This window comes from Leptonychotes weddellii, chromosome 7 (genome assembly GCF_054177405.1).
Source record: "Leptonychotes weddellii isolate Sample4059 chromosome 7, ASM5417740v2, whole genome shotgun sequence".
In the NCBI taxonomy this organism is placed as follows: Eukaryota; Metazoa; Chordata; class Mammalia; order Carnivora; family Phocidae; genus Leptonychotes; species Leptonychotes weddellii.
This window is the reverse complement of record NC_138375.1, coordinates 103,624,056-103,643,228: the sequence shown is the minus strand read 5'-3', so window position 1 is coordinate 103,643,228 and position 19,173 is coordinate 103,624,056. Positions and strand designations below refer to the sequence as shown.

The following is a 19,173-nucleotide window of genomic DNA, read 5'->3' as shown; positions in this document are numbered from 1 at the left end:
GGGTGGCTCAGTTGGTTAAGCGACTGCCTTCGGCTCAGGTCATGATCCTGGAGTCCCTGGATCGAGTCCCGCATCGGGCTCTCTGCTCGGCAGGGAGCCTGCTTCTCCCTCTGACCCTCCCCCCTCTCATGTACTCTCTCTCTCTCTCATTCTCTCTCTCTCAAATAAATAAATAAAATCTTTAAAAAAAAAAAAAAAAAAGAAGTTTAAAATTTAGAGAGATAGAATATGCACAGAATGCTACGGGAGCATAGAGAATAGCCCAATTCACAAAGGATCCAGGAAGGCCCAGAAATGAAATACAAGTAAAGATTTTCCTAAACAGAGAAAATAGCATGCATACACATGAGCTATAAGCCATCTTTGACTCTAAATGTCAAATGAAGATAATCAATGGCAAAATTCCAGCACATGCCAGGGTACAAACCAGAGCTGTGCTATCTGAAACCCAGCTCTGATGAGTTTACTTTGTGTTAGGGAATGGAGGTGAGGGTATATATACAACAGAACACCCAAACAAAAACAGATTGTGTAGACAACCAATATGAAATGCACTCTTCAGAAGTAATGATGAAACCAATCTACCTCAGAGCACAGGATGAAACTGATGAGTCTGAGTAAAGAGAAAATGAGGGCGCCTGGGTGGCTCAGTCGGTTAAGCGACTGCCTTAGGCTCAGGTCATGATCCTGGAGTCCTAGGATTGAGTCCCACATCGGGCTCCCAGCTCAGCGGCGAGCCTGCTTCTCCCTCTGACCCTCCCCCCTCTCATGCTCTCTCTCTCTCAAATAAATAAATAAAATCTTTAAAAAAAAAAAAAAAAAGAGAAAATGAAAATTTGGAGGCAGAACATCCAAATTTTAACAGTGCAACAGATTTACTGCGCTGAAAGGAATAAAGCTCCTGCTCTGAATATGTAAACATAAAGCTTTAAAATAATAACCTATGCTACAGCCACATTTCAACACATATAGTTCTCTTAGTCATGATCCATTAGCTAACTAATTCCTCATTAAGTCTCATTAAGATATACTAGACAGACACAGAATGAAAAAGAGACTGTAGACATTGTAACAAGGAGTGTTTCTGAACATTGTTGACCGGTTGTTTCTTGAATTTCTCTTATCTCCTGATTTCTACGTAATGGTATCATGTGGCTGAATTCTTTCATTTAGCTTCTTTATGTCTCCTTCACTGAATTCTCTGCTAGGGTTTACCTCCTGGCTATGAAAGTACCCAGTATTTGGAATCTACTATTTTTTAAAAATACCAACATATGAAGACATAGGACTTGAAGTATCACTATCTCAAACAAAATAATTTCAAGAATTCTGGCTGGGATCTTTGATTCCAGTTATGTATCATTGTCTTGGATATTCTGCCTCTGACTCAAATAGAAAGGTCTAAAAACAATACACAAATAAATACACACATGCTGGTGCACACATATAGATATAAATGCACTGACTTCTAAGAAAAGTCGTATCTTTTTCCCCCATCTAAGATCACCCTTCTTGAACTGCCTAAGTCAATGGGGTCAATTGTTGCCTCTTACCTATCCATTAAATTATAGCTTATCTAATCTTCTTTCATGATGTCTCTCCCATTTGTCTCTTCTTTTCTACCCTCTACCATGACTAACATAATTTAGGCACCGATCACCTTACTATTTATCTGCCTTCCTGCTTCCAGTCTCTTTCCATCCTCCAAATCATTCTGACATTATAGGTAGATGAATCTAGCTAAAACACTACTTTAAACTCGTCACTCTTATCTTCAGAAGCTTTTTAAAGGGTCAATAATAATGCCAAATATTTTAGCTATTTAAGAACCTAAAAATTTGGCTTCATGTGCCTGTGTAACCTATCTTCTCCAGTATTTAAAATCTATTCCAGAGGGGCCCGCCTGGCTCAGCTGGTAGAGCAAGTGGCTCTTGATCTTGGGGTTGTTGAGTTCAAGCCCCACGTTGGGTGTAGAGATTACTTAAAATAAACAAATAAATAATAAAGTCTATTCTAAAACCCCCCTCTACTCAGACTGTTCCCTCAAGCTACCCCACCACTGCACATCTAAAGAGAATAGCAAACAATCTGCTGAAATTATTTATGTAGTTTCCCATATGCAAAGCAAATATTTAAGTTCTTCATTTTCCTTGACCTCATCATGCCATTCACATCTTGGTCTACTTTTTATCATTCCCTACTCCTATAGACTAAGCTCACTTCTACTGACTAAGCTCACTCCTACAGACTAAGCTCAAGCCACAGTAAACTACTAGACTTTCTCTAACACACTTTGTTATTTCAGAGTTTGTGCTTCTACATATGCTATCCCCTGACTCTACAATGTCTTTTCCCAGACTCTGCTTTGCACCATGTATAACTTCGATGAAACATCATCTCTCCTGTGAAATTTCCCTGTTCCCACAAACATCTTTGCTCCCAATGCACTTGTGTACAGTTCTGTAATAGGACTGGTAACACTGTACTGTAATTATTTGTTTCTATGTCTTGATATCCTCAGAATCTAAGATACTTTGAGGCACATAGAGGACAATCAAGAGTGGGTTTTAAAAGATCTCCTCGAATGGACATATTATTCTAGTCACTGCCAGTCAAGTATACTATATGAAGAGGGACTATATGCGTCACAGTTAAGAGCTCAGATTCTGAAGCCAGGCTATCTATGTATGAATTCTAGATCTACCCCTTATTAACTGTGTGGCACTGGACAAATTAAACCTCTCTTTGCTTTGGTTTCCTTCTTTGTAAAAGGAAGATAGTAACATTTACCTCCTAAGGTTATGAGGATTAAAAGAATACGGACAAAGTGCTCAGAACAGTGATTGGCACAAAATAAGTATTACATATGTATCGCCTATTATAATTAATATACCTTGGTTATTTCTGACTCTTTCTACATAGATTTTTTTTTTTAAAGATTTTATTTATTTATTTATTTATTTGAGAGAGAGAGAGAGAGAAACAGCATGAGAGGGGATAGGGTCAGAGGGAGAAGCAGGCTCCCCGCCGAGCCGGGAGCCCCATGCGGGACTCGATCCCAGGACTCCAGGATCATGACCTGAGCCGAAGGCAGTCGCTTAACCAACTGAGCCACCCAGGCGCCCATCTACATAGATCTTTATTTGGAATGGGTTTCCTTCATTTTTCTCTTTATCCAAATCTCATAAAGGTTTCAAGTCTGACCTCTGCTCAATCCTTTGATCATTCCAACCGTTAAATAATCACTCCCTAATTTAAATATAACAGTTTCCCTATCATTCTACATTTAATTGAAACTGCCTTGCATCCTCACAATTTTTCATACATCTGTCAGCCCAATTTCTGTAAACTCTATAAAGGTCCTAAGAATACCTCATGCATCTTTGTGAATTCCTATAGCCAGCAGTAAGTGTTTAGTATTTGTTGTGTAAAATAATTAAGAGTAGAAACTTCAACTCTGATCATGCGACCTTTGCACAATCAAAGAAATAGAGAAGACTGTTGAGAACATTCCACGCTTCTCTGGGAGCCAGGCTGCTAATGTATCAGGGCCAGGGAGTCTTGACTCCTGTTAAAATGAGAAGCTCTCACTTCTGTGGGGGGAAAAACCTTCCTTGCAGATCAGTTATGGGGAGTAGGCAAGTTCCCAAACCAAACTGTAGTAGTGGATCCTTTAGGAGAAATGTGTCAGCATGATAAAATGACCAACTGAGAGTACAGGATTTGGAATTACACAGATCTAGGTTTCACAGCGACCCTAACCCTCAGTTTCCTTCTCTATAAAGGATATCACAACATTTTACTTCATAGGTATATAATAGTCGACATTCACCCTAACATTTAACTGCAGTGCAAATTCCCTTGGGAAAATTTTTAAATAAACTGAAAATACTGCAACTCATAAATAAAAATGAGAACACTGTGCACGGTTTTCATTACTAAGAAAATATATTAACTTAGCTGGCAGCAGTATTTATAATATTCTAAATTACCTATGAGAAAATTAAACATGTATAGCATTGTCAATTATACAGACTTGAGGGAAAATTCCACTACAAAACTTATTCTCCTTTTCTCACACTTTCTCCATCCTGTAATTTTTTTCTTCCAAGTGATTAAAAACAAGTGTTCAAAATAATCTCCCAAAACAAATAGCTGGAAAACATGATTTAACTTAATATCAAGTTGGTCCTATAAACGTAGAATTCCATTTACAGTTCAAAAATACTTCCAAGTGGGAATTATCATGAATTTAAGAAATTAAGATAATGGCGAACAGCTAGCTCATATGATGATCTGAGTCAGGAATTTCAAATTAAGAGTTGTTCCAACTTGAAGCTGGCAGTCACACAGTCTAAAGGGTTTGTTTACAGCACTGACTTAACCAAAGGCTCCAATCTTTTATAAGAGTCATCCTGGCATTCTAATCACTAATTATTTTTAAAGCAGTGTAACTGTTGAAAATGCCAATACTACACAAATTAAACCGAAATGAGTGTTCTTCTTAAGGGAGGAAAAACCCAAAAAACAAAAGTGGCAAGTCTTAGTTCTAACCTGTGATATTTTTTCAGTTGGAGTTATGAATAAATTGCTGTTCATCTACTGAAAAACAGAACCTTGCCGCTTGGAATAACCTTTAAGCTTGGGGGAGGGGTGAACTTTTAAAGATGGATTCGGTGCTTCTCAGATACAGTGTTATGTGGGATTCGTTAGGACGGGTACACGTAAGAGGTAAAAAGAAGAAAAAAGACGTTAGTTTAAAATGTTTTAATTAAGGTGAACTTTCAACCCTGTGAAACATTACAACTTCAGGATGAAAAGATGGCTTTGGTGAAGAGATACTAATCTCCGGGTAGAAAATGAAGAGTCAAGTGCGGGGCTAGTAGAAATTAAGGGAAGATGGAAAAGGGCAAAAAGTGGGGATTTGGGGGCGTGGGCCTAAGAAGGGTGTGTGGGTGGATGTGTGTGTGTGTGTGTGTGCTGAAGATAAGGTCTGCGCTTACGTTTGAGAAATATACGCGACAAAGTTGAAGAAATCAAATTCAGAGGCGTGTGAACACGGAAAGGAAGGAGGAATGTGGGGATTTCCAGGCTGGAACTAACAAGTTTGGGACGGACACGGTATCAGGGCGCCTCTCTCCCGGGGAAGGGTGGCCCCCTCGAGTGCCAGGTCTCCAGGCCCGAACTCCCCGACCTAGCCCTCACCCTCCCGCTACACGGCCCTTCACTCGGCCACGGCACCTCCTCACCTCAAGCCGCGGCGCCTCTCTCATCCGCGTCTGTATAGCGCACGACTCCCTCCGCGCCAGGCCGGGCCGGGCCCGTCGGCCGCACAGCCGCGGCCTCCGGCTCAGCTGCGCCCGAGCGTTCCCCGCGCCGCTCCGCGGGCCTGTCGGCTCCCCGCTTCTGCTCCGGCTCGCTCCGCGTTCCTTCCCGCAGACGCGGCACGCGGCCCTCCTCCCACGGCGGGGCGTTGCGCCCCCCGACCCCGCCCCGCAGCGCCCTCGCCGCGCCCCGCCTCCGGACGTAGGGAGTCTATGCTGATTGGCTCCAGAGAGACCCGGTGCGCCAGGGTATTGGCCGGGCGGTAGCCGGAGGCGAGGGGGCGGGACTCCAGGCAGCTACGATTCCCGTAACGCGGATCCTGGCGTCCGGGATTCCGGCGGCTGCGCCAGCGTCGCTTTTCCTAGACCAGATCGAAGGGTTCCCCCCACCTCCCCTCTGCGGGCGGAAGGAGCGGAATGTTCCATTTTTTCGTGGAGTAACAGGGTCGTGAATTGCAGCCCGGGTGCTTTGTACGCCTGCCGCTCTCCCTTCTCGTTGCGGTCCCGCGGCCTTCCTTCGCGTCCTTCCCCGAGGGACTCAGAGCCGCGAGGGACCGCCGGGCTCCCTTGGGGACAGGGGAGGCGTGGGAGTTTCTCAGGGAAAGTGAAGGACTAGATGGTCGTGACTCCACACGAGATTACCGCAGATCGTGGTGGCGGCGGCCTCGGTCCAAGTCTTACATAAATGAACCTTGCCACGATACATATTTTTAAGTTGCTAAATGAGTTTGGCTGTGATTGATCAGTGAACCCAGAGCTGGTGTGACACGCCAAGAAGCTAGTTCTTTGCGGTTTGTACTCCCAGTCTGTGATTTAAATACCTAGCAAAAACTAATTCCATTATACTCTTCCCCCGCCTGGAAATGGACCTTCAGGCTGTGATTTCATGGACCTTCAGGCTTTGATTTCTTTATTCCCCCCAAAAGCACGATGAGACACTTCTAAGAAGCCAGGGCTTTGGAAGAATGGCGGGGGGCCGGGGGCGGTGCGGGGTGTGTGTGTGTGTGTCTGGAAGAATGGCGGGTGTGTGTGCGTGTGTGTGTGTCTGGAAGAACGGCGGGTGTGTGTGTGTGTCTTTGGAAGAATGGCGGGTGTGTGTGTGTGTGTGTGTGAAATTACAAAGTTTTTCATTATATTGAGGATTCAGACAGAGGAATACACAGAACAAATTATGATCTCTTGTTGATCAGATAATTCTGAAAAGACACGGAAAAGCAGCTCTAGTGCTAAGGGAGTTCCAAGCAAACCTGGGGATGTAAGAGAGACAAAGCTCCACTATGTTCAGCTCTTGCTGCTCCCTGTCATGCTACAGCCAACCTACAGAGTGTGGCTGGATTGTATTCTAGTTCTGCCATTTATAGGGATGTTTAAAACAAACGTATAAAATTTAAATTAAAATTTTTATTTAGATCTAGCAAACATTTATTTAGAGGCAATGTATAGTGGCTAAGTGTACTTTTCTGGTTGCAAATTGCCTGATTTTGCATCCTGGTGCTGCCACTTCTATGTCTGTGATGGTGGGCAGGTCATCTCAGTTTCTTTATCTGCCAAATGAGAATAATGGTATCAACCTAATGGGATTGCTACAAAGGTTAAATGAGTTAAAATATATGAGGTGCTTGGTATGTAGTAGGTGCTCAATAAATGTCAGCTGCTATTGAATGTCTGCTATGTCAGGGCTTCCCAAACCTTTTGCATCAAAGCATATATTGAAAATGATGGTATTTTACTGGTACAGGGAATAAAGATGGAGGGAATCAATATCTCACAGCACACTAGTCTGCCTTGCACACTGGTCAAGAGAGCAAAAGACTGAGTCAGTCCTTTCATGGGTATCTCTTTATTGGCTTAACCCAGTTCTAACCTCTAAGAAACTCACATTTTGTGGGGATGGTTAAAGTCCTGGGCTAAAAAAATGAATCAATACTGAAGAAAGATTTTTCAGAAGAGAAAGAGCCCTTCCCCCTGGGCTGGAATTGCATGACTTTGCAGACACCTCTTTAGGGTATTGGCCCTAAAGTGACCACTTTTCAGTTAAGGATTTGTCATGAGAAAACCTTGTCGAGATGCAACAGTAAGTGGGAAAAGTGATTGATATAATCAAGAACTTGCCATGTATGCCTTAGGGTCATTTGGGATTTCACATATATCAAAAGCATAGGGTGAGAGAGCAACATGGAGGACAATGAGGTTACTCAGAGTAGGTGAACAAAGCCAGGAAAAAAATGCTACATAATAAAGATAATCTATGCCGAAGACCAATATTGCCTGCTTGCTATCTGCATACGGTTGGCCATGACCAAGATAGCCATTTACTTCCTTGCCTGTGCCCAGTTGTTTTTCTGAAACTCTGTGTCAGCCTTGGAACGATCTGCATGTCCTGCCCCAGCCTAATGATTTCAGCATCCATGATAATGACTCAGTTAGAACCCTGACCTCATGGTTTCTCATCTTTCTCTTTTCCAATCATCTTCAACTTCATCTCTATTAGAAACCCACAGATGTAGTTACTCCCTGAATCCAGTCATCAGACGAAATCACTCCACCTGCAAAATTTTCAATTGTTAAGTTTCTCTCTACCCACAGCTACCTACTCTTGTTATCTCTTTTACTCACTCTTTCCCATTGAGTCTACGGTTTGCCCTCAGCGTGACCTTTAGTCTTTGTTCTCAAAGTTTATCAGTTATTTCCTACCTTTGCTTATCTCCCTAAATTGTGGGAACCCTTTTATCGACTTTTTTTAAACTGCACTCTCACTAGTATTTTCAATTCCCTTGACCTTCAGCCATGTTTACCTTATCAATGCTATTTCCTAACTATTTCCCTTGTCCTTGAACTATCAGCCCCACCCCAACATCTATTCCTAGTACAGAACCTTGTTTCATCATTCCCTGGAAAAAACCAATACCATCATTTGTGAGCAATCTTCACTTTTCTCCAATTTAGGAGGCAAGTGTATATACCCCTATCCTCTTTTCCCACTGCCTTACTCTTTTAAAAAGGTTTCCTCCTCTGTGTTCTTGGTCCCGCTCCTTACCAATTTCAGTCCCCTAGTTTTATATTTATCATTATTAGCATAAAATACCTTAGAAAATTTTAAAAATTAAATATTTGATCAATGGTGAGTTGGGGACAGTGTTTCTGTATGTATTAAAATTTTTGTAATAACCTAATAGCATCTAATTCACCAAGCAGAATGAAAAGTAATTCAAAATAAATTTAAAAATGAAGCAGTTTCAGCCACACTGTAATCTACTTAATAAGTTTAGCATGAAATAGGAACTTAAATCAAGTTGTAACTAAATTTCCAAGCTCAAAAACATGACAAATTCATTTCTCAGCAACAAAACTAAGCAATAACGTAACTCCATTTCAAAAATTTCACATAATCACTGGGCATACTGTAAGAACACAACTTGAAAGTTTTCCACAAACCGAACAAAGCCATATAATGAGCATCTAGATCAAGAAAAAGAACATGACCAACACACTCCAAAGACCCCTCCTGCTTCCTTCTAGTTATTGCAAAGCCACTGGTGACCACTATTCTGACTTCTAACACCATAGTTTTATGGCTGTCATTTTAAAATTGAGAATTTAGCAGAAACTTCTTAATCTCACTAGAATTTGCTTATTTTATTTCATTGTAATGGATAACTATAGTAGAGCAAGAGAGTTAGAAATGAAATAAATACCACTCTGTATAAAGGTTAAACACAGATGCAAATTGAAGCAGAGGGCATTTAGCTTCTTGTCACTAGACCTCTGGGGAACCCTGTCAAATAGCCCTGGGCTTTCAGGGAGCAGGAAAGGCCAGTGCAGAAGTGTGAGCAGCAGTGAGGGAGAATCGTTTTCCCAGACACGTACACAGGATAAGGAAGTCAGGTATTGGGACTGTAACTTTGCAATAGCCCAGACTAGCTTCAGAATATCATCCTGAGGATTTTCACCACACTTTGCTTTTGTTAACTCTGACACAACTCTTGGAGAAGCCAAGGTACTTCCTTTGTTGACCCTCATACGCAAGAATACTTTTCAGTTACAAAATAGATTCCTTGGCTTCGAGTCTGATATTTATACTAAAACCAGACAAATAAGAAAGTACCAACATGAACTTTTTTTAAAAAATATTTTATTTTATGGGCTTGTAGGGCCAAGAATTCCCAGCCCTTTGCCTAGAATTTGGATAGTGATTTGGTACTAATTGTATTAAATAATGGCTTAGGCAAATGTGTGTCTGTCTCCTCAAGGGTAGCTGGCAGTACCCACTGAAAAGGCAAAAATCAAATGAATATACTTCTTGACATAGCCGGAATTTCTTGAAAATTGTCCTTTCTGATTTTTCTTTAGAATTTTAGGGTCTGATCATTTTCCAGGATCAACAAATAATAAACGGAATTTAGTGTCAGAGTCAAATGAAACTGGGAACAAAGCTAATCTAGCTCATATTTCAAATTATGAGAATCATTAGTTTGCTGTAAGTGGGCATGACAGACAGACTCTTAGTGTAAATTCTATGACCTCTGGCTTCTCGGTGTTCTTTGTGTGATTTCTTCTCCATGAGAGAAGGGATGCACAGCACTATGTTATGTAAGATTGCAGTGCCCATCTTGGTGGTGTCTCTCTGTTGTAGCTTTGAGAAATCAAATTGCCATGTGGTGGCCTCGATGTTATATGAAATCGTAATACTTACCTTGTGAGGAGACTCACTCTTCCTTGCTAGCTTTGATGAAGCAAACTGCCATACTATGAGCTGTCATATGGAAAGATCTATGTATCAAGAAATGAAGGGTGGCCTCTGGCCAACAGCTAGTAAGAAACTGAAGACTTCAGTCTTACAACTGAGGGAGGTGAATTCCACCAACAAAAGCAGATCCTGCTCAAGTCAAGTCTCGGATAAGACAGCATCCTCAGCCAACAAAATGATTGTAGCCTTGTGAGACCCAAAGCAGAGAACCCACTCAAGCTGTGCTCAGACACTTGACCCACAGAAACTGAGATAATAAATGTGTGTTGTTTTAAGATGCTACGTTTGTAGTAATTTGTTGTGCAGCAATAGAAAACCAACACAGGAGGCAAAAGTTGAAAGCTATTTACATATATGTTCATACTGAATGTTATTTTTACACATTTAAATCCAGCATTTCTTAAGTCAGTAAGAAGATCTGGATCTGGAGAAGGGAATTATATCAAACAGGAGCTTGCTCTGGTATTCCAAAGACCCAGGAATTAAGGGGATTTATTTATTGTCCCAATAAATGGTCCAACTTATTCAGTTCATTTGTCCCATAAACAATTACTGAAAATCCACTATGTGCCAGGCACTTAGATATGGATCTGAGTAAGACACATGTGTTGGTCTTGAGAATCTCAAAGTCTAATGAGAGAGAGAGGTAAATAAGCCAGTAATTACAGCCATGTCCTGGTGCCATGAGAAAGGTATTAAGAGAACATTTGGAAGTGCTCGCACAGGAAAACTTAAGGAACTGGGGATTATAAGAACTCTTGTACTTCTCTCTACCTCCGATCTCACATCCTCTCACTCTGTGGTGGGTTATAGATGGCCAGAAATTCTTTGATACTTCTCTGTGGAGGGGTGAGGTCTATTTCCCTTCCTAGTGAATTTAGCTAAGCTTGAGCATGACACTGATCAATACAGGACAGAAAAAACCAGTTCAGGGGCTAACCTTTAAGAGAAGCTTTCACCTTGGTCTCTGGAAGTCCTGAGCCACCACGAAGAAGTCCAATTTCCTTGTGAGACCATATGGAGAGGGCTGAGATGACATGGAGAGGGGCAGGGGCCCAGCTGCCCAGTTATCAGGGATGAGTATAAAGCCATCTTGTAACGTCCATACCAGATCAACTGCCAGATGGATACTACTGTGGTGTCAATCAGTGCCACATAGAGTGGAAGAATTGCTTACTTGAGCCCTGCCCAAATTCCAGAGCTCCAAAACTCTAATACATAATAAAATGTTAATCGCTAAGTTATGTCAGGGAGGAATAAACAACCAGAATGAAACCCTCAAATCCATCATGCACAATGCTGAAAATCTGACCATTTCTTTCAGTGCCTTTCTATCACCTAAGCCACTTTTGTGTGTCATAAAAGTCCTCCATTACCTGACCTCTACTTACTTCTCCAACCTTATCTTTATCATAACCTCCAACTCCAGGCTGTCGTAGTACCAATTTGCTAATGGTTCCTGGGCTAGCTTCCAATATACTGTTTCTTGCTTCTATGCCAAGAAAAGAGAGCTTTACTCTGTTCCCTTGCCCTATCATTGCCTTCTTTACTTTCTTTTTTTTTTTTTTTTAAGATTTTATTTATTTATTTGAGAGAGAGAGAATGAGAGACAGAGAGCATGAGAGGGAGGAGGGTCAGAGGCAGAAGCAGACCCCCTGCCGAGCAGGGAGCCCGATGCGGGACTCGATCCAGGGACTCGATCCAGGGACTCGATCCAGGGACTCCAGGATCATGACCTGAGCCGAAGGCAGTCGCTTAACCAACTGAGCCACCCAGGCGCCCCGCCTTCTTTACTTTCGTTGCCTAACTTGATTACCATCTTTCAGTATTCATCTTAGAAGTTATCTCCACCCCAGAAATATAACTGACTTCCTCCCGCTCTGGGCCATGAGAGACTCACAGCAAAAGTATGCAAATGATTCCAGATGATCTCCTCTACTTTCTTTTCTCCACAGTGAGCTAACTTCTGGGGCAATGGGAAAGGGCTTCTGTCCTCGGTCTTGACATGGCCTAGCATCTGCTGAGATGACCAACAACCCACTGTGGTTCTTGTGTGTCATGGCCGCCACAGTAGGTACCCATGAAGATGTTTTTGACCGACCTGGACTCATGATGTGCACAATCCATGCCACTTTCTACTTTCGTGACTCCGTTATAAGACCCCTTGCACCCTTTGTCAGCTAAATTCTGTGCCCTTCTTGGGGGTCTAGGGGCAGTTCAGCTCTTCACCTGTGCCTCTCTGGGGCTGCTAGAGATTCAGAAGGGCTGCCTTACGCTTTCCCTACTCATGGCACTCTATGCGGCCATCTTTAACTTACTACTGTCAAAACACTGTGTGCAAGGAAACACTGCTAGGCTGTTGCCTCCCAGGATTTCACAGGGTAACAGATCCCCAACATCATCATGAGCCTCCATCATCTTTCCTCACCTTGGAGTTAACCTCAAGGTAAAGGATATGGTAGAGGATCCTTTTTTTCTTTACTACCTCTACTTCTCTTGCTTACACTCATTTATCTAATTTTGTTCTCCCCAACTTGGTAAGTCTTTATCTGGCCTGGAGGTGGGTGTGGGCGGGAGGTTGATGTTACCAGAAGGGGCAATGAAAACTGGTCAGCAAACACTCTTCCCAAATCCTTATATCTGACCAAGTCTTTGAAATTTGAAAGCCAAGAGTTTGACACCTTTAATCCCTACTAATGCTGTGATAATTCTTCTGAGGCAATGGGGGAAATTTACTAAATGGGGAGTGCAAAGAGAAAAAGCATAATCTGGAATGAACTTGACTAAAATACTTGACATACCCGAAGAAAGTTTTTAGTTCTTCCAAATCTATGCTCCCTCTTCTCCCATCTGCCAAGACAGTCATAGATAAGAAACCCTAAATTAGAATAAAGAGTGTCTGCTGTCCTTAATGTGATTTTTGCTGTGTAGGGAATGAGAAGACGGGAGAGATCAACCAGATGAAAACTTGCTTTCAAGTACCCGGGGCCAGAGCTTAAAATGAAGCATTTTCCCCGAGGGTTGACTGACTTGGGAATTGAGCCTCAGAGGTCATGCAGAAAATTTCCAGGGACATTCAAGGCAGCCCACACTCTTGATTGTGGTAAATAAAGGAAAAAACTAAAAAAGCTGCCTGGCACTGAACTTTTTGTGTCCAGCTCTGGTTCTGCCTGTGGAGCTGTGTGAGAGAGGGTCACCAAAGCCCCAATGTCCTGCCAGACATCTCCCTCCCTTGGCTCTTCCTTCCTGCCTTCCTTTCTCCTTCCCCCTTTTATCTCTTGATATCATTATTGTGACTGTTCTTTCCTACGCTACCTTTTTTGGCGTGCATGAAGGCCGGACAAGAAATGAAAGAATGGACAATTCCTCTCACATGTTTACCTGCAATGGTAGGAGGTGGGAGAAGGGAAACCCGGTATATCTTTAAACCTCTAGCGTCTAGCTACCAGTGGACTGAATGATCCAACCTTATATACAGAAAAGGATTCCAAATCATTTACACTGCGATTTTGATTTTAAGAAGAAGATAAAGTGATTTTTTTTCCAGGTAGGAATAAGTTGCGCTGTTTTCTCCAACTGATCAGAGACAAACTTTCAATGCCTAAATAACTAGTCATAATACTACCCTTCCTTGAGTGCCGTCTGTGTGACAGGAACTCACTGTACTAGGCACCTACTATCCCAGTTAATCTTTGCAATAAACCAGTGTGGAAGGTGTTGTCATTCCCATTTTATATACAGGGAAGCAAAAGCTCTGAGAATTTAAACAACTGCTCAAGGCCACCCAGTAGATTCTCGCTCATGGGGACTGGGACCTAAGTCTTTATTGCTCTCAAAATCACGCTCTTTCATGAGGCCACATTGTCACCTCACCACATGTTTCACAAATACCTTCTAATGATTTTAAATATTTTGAGCTTGTCAAAAATGTAATGGGATAGCGAGGGTTGGAAGAAAAATCTTTTCTATCCACAATGTTTGGCCACGCTGCTCCCTCTGGGGATTACTGTGTGTGAAAATCAGAGTGATAACAAACACTTAGTGTTTAGCACGTGCTAGACATTTTTCTAAGTGCTTTATATCTTAATTAGCAATTCTCACAACAACTCTGTGCAACTGGTGTTATTATCCTCCTTTTAAAGAGGGGAAAACTGAGTCCCAGAGTGGAAAAGCTACTATCCCAAGGTCTCACTGCTCCTAATAGAGACTCTGGGATTTGAATCCTGAGACTGTGCTCTTAAACACTATGGGAACAGCTATTCATAAATACAGAGTGAAAAGTTACTTTTATAATTTAAAATACAGTCAGTATCAATTTCTGTATCAATTACGGCTTCTTATACTGCAAGCGACAAAATAACCCAATACCGCTTCTGAGAAGTCCAGAGGCTCCGGGCAAGCTTTGATCCATGGGCTCAAATGATGCCACCAAGAACCTGGCTTCTGTCCATCTCTTTACTCTGATTGGACAGTATGGCTGGAGCCCTGGGCTCTACTCAGGGGTCACCCGAGTCATTACCATGCTTTCACTCTATGGTGACAAAATGACTGCTACAGTCTGAAACTTAGCATCACATACCATTGCAGTAGGAGAAGAGTGAAATCCGCTTTTCCCCAAAATTCTAGCAAACATATCGTGTCTCATTGGCTTGAATTCAGCTACATGTCCATGCACAAACCATGGCAGGGGGAATGAGATGAGATGATTAGATTTAATCCACTGGGTCCCACCTCGGCAGCTTACCCAAGACACTTGTCTGAGAAAGAGGGGAGGGTGGTTCACCAAAGCAAATATAGGTGATTATTTCCTGGAGGGAGAATGTATACTGAGCAGGATACAGCAGTAGTCCACAGTCCTTCCAGCCCAGAGTGTTCACATTTTGGTGTCTTTTCTTTTTTTTTTTTTAAGATTTTATTTATTTGACAGAGAGAGACACAGTGAGAGAGGGAACACAAGCAGGGGGAGTGGGAGAGGGAGAAGCAGGCTTCCCGCCGAGCAGGGAGCCCGATGCGGGGCTCGATCCCAGGACCCTGGGATCATGACCTGAGCCAAAGGCAGACACTTAACGACTGAGCCACCCAGGAGCCCCTCAAATCTTATTTTCTAAGAATATTTTTTACTTATATATCTGTTTTGTTTTGTTTCTTCATTTACCATTATGGCCTACGCAATTTCCCAGGTTGTTAAAAGCTCATTTTACTGACTACACTCATAATGCTTTTATTAGCTCAATGAAATCTTCTAACAGATTCCATAGATATAGATCTTGGCAGAAGACATAGCTGGAGGGTATGATAACTTCAAATTAGCCCGGGTCTGGTCTTGGAAGGGGGCAGATACCAGACTGCGCCTCAGTACTCTTGCCTCTCCTACAGCCACGCCTCAAGCCCCTCTTTGCTTGGCTTCTGGGATTTGGCTTGTGAGGGAGAGGAAGAGGGGACGGAAGGCTCAGACTTGCCAGAAGAGTCTGGCCTACTTGGCCCTATCCCCACATTCCCCAACAGAACAACTTTAGACACCAACACATGTTCCCTCATGACCTGAGAAACTTGCTACTTTGGGTAAAAAGACCAAACAATGGGAAAAATTAATTAGAAGTATGACAGATCATGGGTAGAAAGCGCTACCATTGCACAACTCTGAAAACCCTCAGCATGGCCCTGGCATCATCTCTAAAAACATACAGTATGGCCTCTGTGCAAAGTGTTTTTCATTTTGGTTGGAATTTTCACTTGTAAGGGGGCCAATTTCTTTAGGATTTGGCCAGAATATTTTAGACCCTGAATTTGTGGAGCTAAACTCATTTGTGCTTCTTCTAAGTAGAATAGTCAGGTTGAACTTGTGGATCAACAGTCGACATTGTGCCAAACAAAATATTTTCTTCTTTGAGGCGAGTAATGAGTTCCAATATTCTTGAGCCTTTTTCACACAAGGAAATGGGTCACATCATTGAAGCTGCCTTAGAGGAAAATCTACGATAGCATTTGTAAAGCTAACATTCTAGAAGAAAGGGAGTAACACCGAATAGAATTATTAATTGCTGTTTTGTGCCTTCCGATGACTTCACATTTTGTGTTAGTTTCTAAGTGCAGTTCCCAGTCATCACACTATGTGCAGGGGTGCAAGGCACTGATCATGGGATGGGTGGCTGCGGGTTCTGGTTTCTGTTCTGCCAGGCGTTGGTAGAAGCAACCAGTTAGGCAACTAGAGGCAGTCACAACACCTTGTACATGCTGGACAATCGGTAATGATTTGTTGTTTAAGATGATGGGTTGGCGAGGAATCACGGGGTGGGGAGACAGAAGACTACACGGTTCTGCCCCTTATTCGTTCTATAACTTTAGGTGGGTTACTTGTCTCGTCTGAACCTCCATTTCTTTTTCTGTTCTACGGGAATACAATTTCTAGTTCTCACTACCTATTCACCAAGCAGTCAAGGCAGGATTCTTTCTAGATTTCAGAATCACAATTTTAAAGAATTGGTAGAGACTGCAGAAAATTTACTGTACGTCCAAACTTCTTTGCAGACGAGGAAATTGGAACTTGCCAGTTAGTTCCAATTAGTCCTTGGTTCAAACAAATAGTCAATGGCAGAACTGGGATGACATCAGGCTGACCACATCAAGTAAATGTGATACAGGAATGAATGACTTGGAGCAGCCTAGATCTGATGTTAAATCCTAAAGTGATCTTGTCACATGGAGATGCAGAATCTTTTGTCTGCAAATAATTGAGTTTCTTGAGTAGCTGGCTGAGCCTGATGGAGGCCAGGGAGGGCTTGTTTGGGCTGAGAATAACCAATGGCTTTTTGTCATTTTTTTGATATCATTAAATTGTATTATCTGTAAGGATATTGTTTAGAAAACGCTGTTTAGAAAATTCTTGTTAACTGCTCAAACTAAGAAGTCATCCCTACCATTTATTAATCACCCATTTGGTGCCAGGTATTCTATTTAAATTGGATAACATAATCCTCCCACCAATCTGGAAGGTTGGTACTACTCTCCCATTTTACAGATGAAATCAAAGTTGGTTAAGTGGCTGCCTTCAGCTCAGGTCATGGTCCTGGGGTCCTGGGATCGAGCCCCATGTCTGGTTCCCTGCTCAGCAAGGAGTTTAATTCTCCCTCTCCCTCGGCCCCTCTCCCCAGCTTATGTTCTCCCTCTCATTTGCTCTCTCTCTCTCTCAAGTAAATAAATAAAATCCTAAAAAAAAAAAAAAAAGAAATCAAAGCTCAGAGAGGCTAGGGAAGTTACTTAAGGTCACAAAACTGGGAAATTTCAGAAGCAGGATTCTAAGTCAGGTCTGTAAGATCTTGAAGTCCAGGCTCTCTACACCACTTAGAGTAGTGGGTATGGATGGCTCAGAGACTAAGACTGGTTGTTCCATTGGTGGCCACATTTTCAGTTCCTAGCCAGTCTAAGAACAAGACTTCTGCACAAGAATCAGCTGTCCCAAACCAGAGTTGCTTGCTTAACGTGATTCACACTAAGATTCTCTGTTTCAAACAAGTGCTTGGAATCCTTCCCTGTTGCAGTGAATTCACACTGTTTTGACCCTAGATCTCTAAATCTTTCCATCTGATTTTGTCCTCTTGCAGTTTTCATAAACACTTCAGGTTCCTTCTTTGAATATGAAGGGAAAGAAAAGAACCATGACAGATAGTCAAATATGGGAACTCTGGTTTGAATTAACATAAGAAGTTGAGATCTGGGCAAACACTCAAGTGAAATAGGATTTGGTTCCTGCTTAGGGTTAAGGCATGACAGTAAATACTTTCTGCATAACTAACTGAACGCAGACCTATCCCCTCTTTTTCTTGGGAACCATATACACACTTGGACATTAAGCAAAGGATCCTGGAGAGAGAGGTGAGAAGTTTTTCTCTATTTGACAATTTGGCTGAAATAATGTTACCCGTAGAACATACGAATTATGCTTTTCTTTGGAAAACCTGATTCCATGTGCAGGGAATATGGGCCATGAAGGGGGTGGGCCGATGACTAAGTTGGAGTCAGAGCCTCTCTGAGTCCTGGCTCTGTAACTTCCTGACTCTGCAGCCTTTGGCATGGTCCTGGGGTCCTGGGATCGAGCCCCATGTCTGGTTCCCTGCTCAGTGATTGGCTCACCCAATCACTCTGATTCCTAACGGGTAAAATGGGGCTAACAAGGGCGATCCCTGGCTACAGCACTAGGATGGCATGGGGGCCAAATGAGAGAAAAGATGCGAAAGGACTTTCTAAACTGCAAAGTGCTGGGTAAATGCAAGGAGTTCACATCAGCCACAGCACTTGCTTGCTTTGCCTGTGACTCTCTGTGAGGGTGGTGGCTGGGGAAGGTGGGGTGAAGAAGTGTTGTGCTGAGGAGGATATGGGTCGGTTTTATATTCAGATGCTAAACCACAGCTGCCGTGCTGGCAGGAAGCCAGGAGCTGCACTTAAGATTCCAGTTTCCTCTCTTCACTATTCACTCACTGCCCTGCCTGTGAACAGGGAAGTGTCAGGCCCTCCTCCTCCCACATCCCCAGGGAGGAGGGAAGCCAGCACTGGGCCACGGAGAGGCTGGGTCACTAAGAAGAACTACTATTTACTGAGTGTTTCCTGCATACCAGGAGTGATGCTAAATGTTTTACATACCCGATCCTATTGATTTCATGTCGGAAAATGAGGTATGATTAGTATCCCCATTCTACAGATGAGGCAATGGAGAGTCAGAGATGTCAAACAACTTGCCCAAGATTATAAGTAGACAGCTACTCTACGGAGAGTCAAATCCAGGTGGTCTGATTCTAAAACCCACATCCTCAAATAGTAAGCTATGCTGCCTTCTTAGGGGCCAGAGTAACCTCTGGCTCACATCCATCCTCACTCTCAGCTTCCTGCCACCAGTACAACTCGGTTGGTGGTATCCAGTTTCTGAAGAAAGCAAATGCCAAGAAGGGTACTAGTGATGGTCCGGGAGCTCCATTTCCTACTCACTGCATAGACCTGCCTCGGTGCCATGAAGTCCTGTTCTGTGTGAGCGTTAACCTGGTATCTCTTTTTGCTCCTGGAGTTTCTGGCTCATGGAGATCATGAAGGTGTCTAACTCTAGCTTTAGGC

General features: G+C 42.7%; 1 protein-coding gene and 1 long non-coding RNA gene across 8 annotated transcripts in view; both read right to left on the bottom strand.

The window, feature by feature from the left end:
* IL6ST (interleukin 6 cytokine family signal transducer) overlaps positions 1-5,452 on the bottom strand; it is a 53,572-nt gene extending 48,120 nt beyond the window's left edge. For 5 of the 7 annotated variants that reach the window (XM_081826852.1, XM_081826850.1, XM_081826851.1 and 2 more), the window contains exon 1: positions 5,250-5,452. The gene's annotated coding sequence lies outside the window, so the exon portion shown is untranslated. Of the gene's footprint in view, positions 1-585; positions 604-5,249 lie in introns of those variants that run through there. The other 2 variants (XM_081826853.1, XM_081826854.1) reach the window with 2 other exon arrangements.
* A 1,251-nt stretch (positions 5,453-6,703) lies between these two features.
* Positions 6,704-19,173, bottom strand: part of LOC115944652 (uncharacterized) — a 40,609-nt gene continuing 28,139 nt past the window's right edge. Inside the window, exon 6 of the long non-coding RNA XR_014147189.1 lies at positions 6,704-6,868. This is a non-coding gene — a long non-coding RNA (uncharacterized LOC115944652). The remainder of the gene's footprint in view (positions 6,869-19,173) is intronic.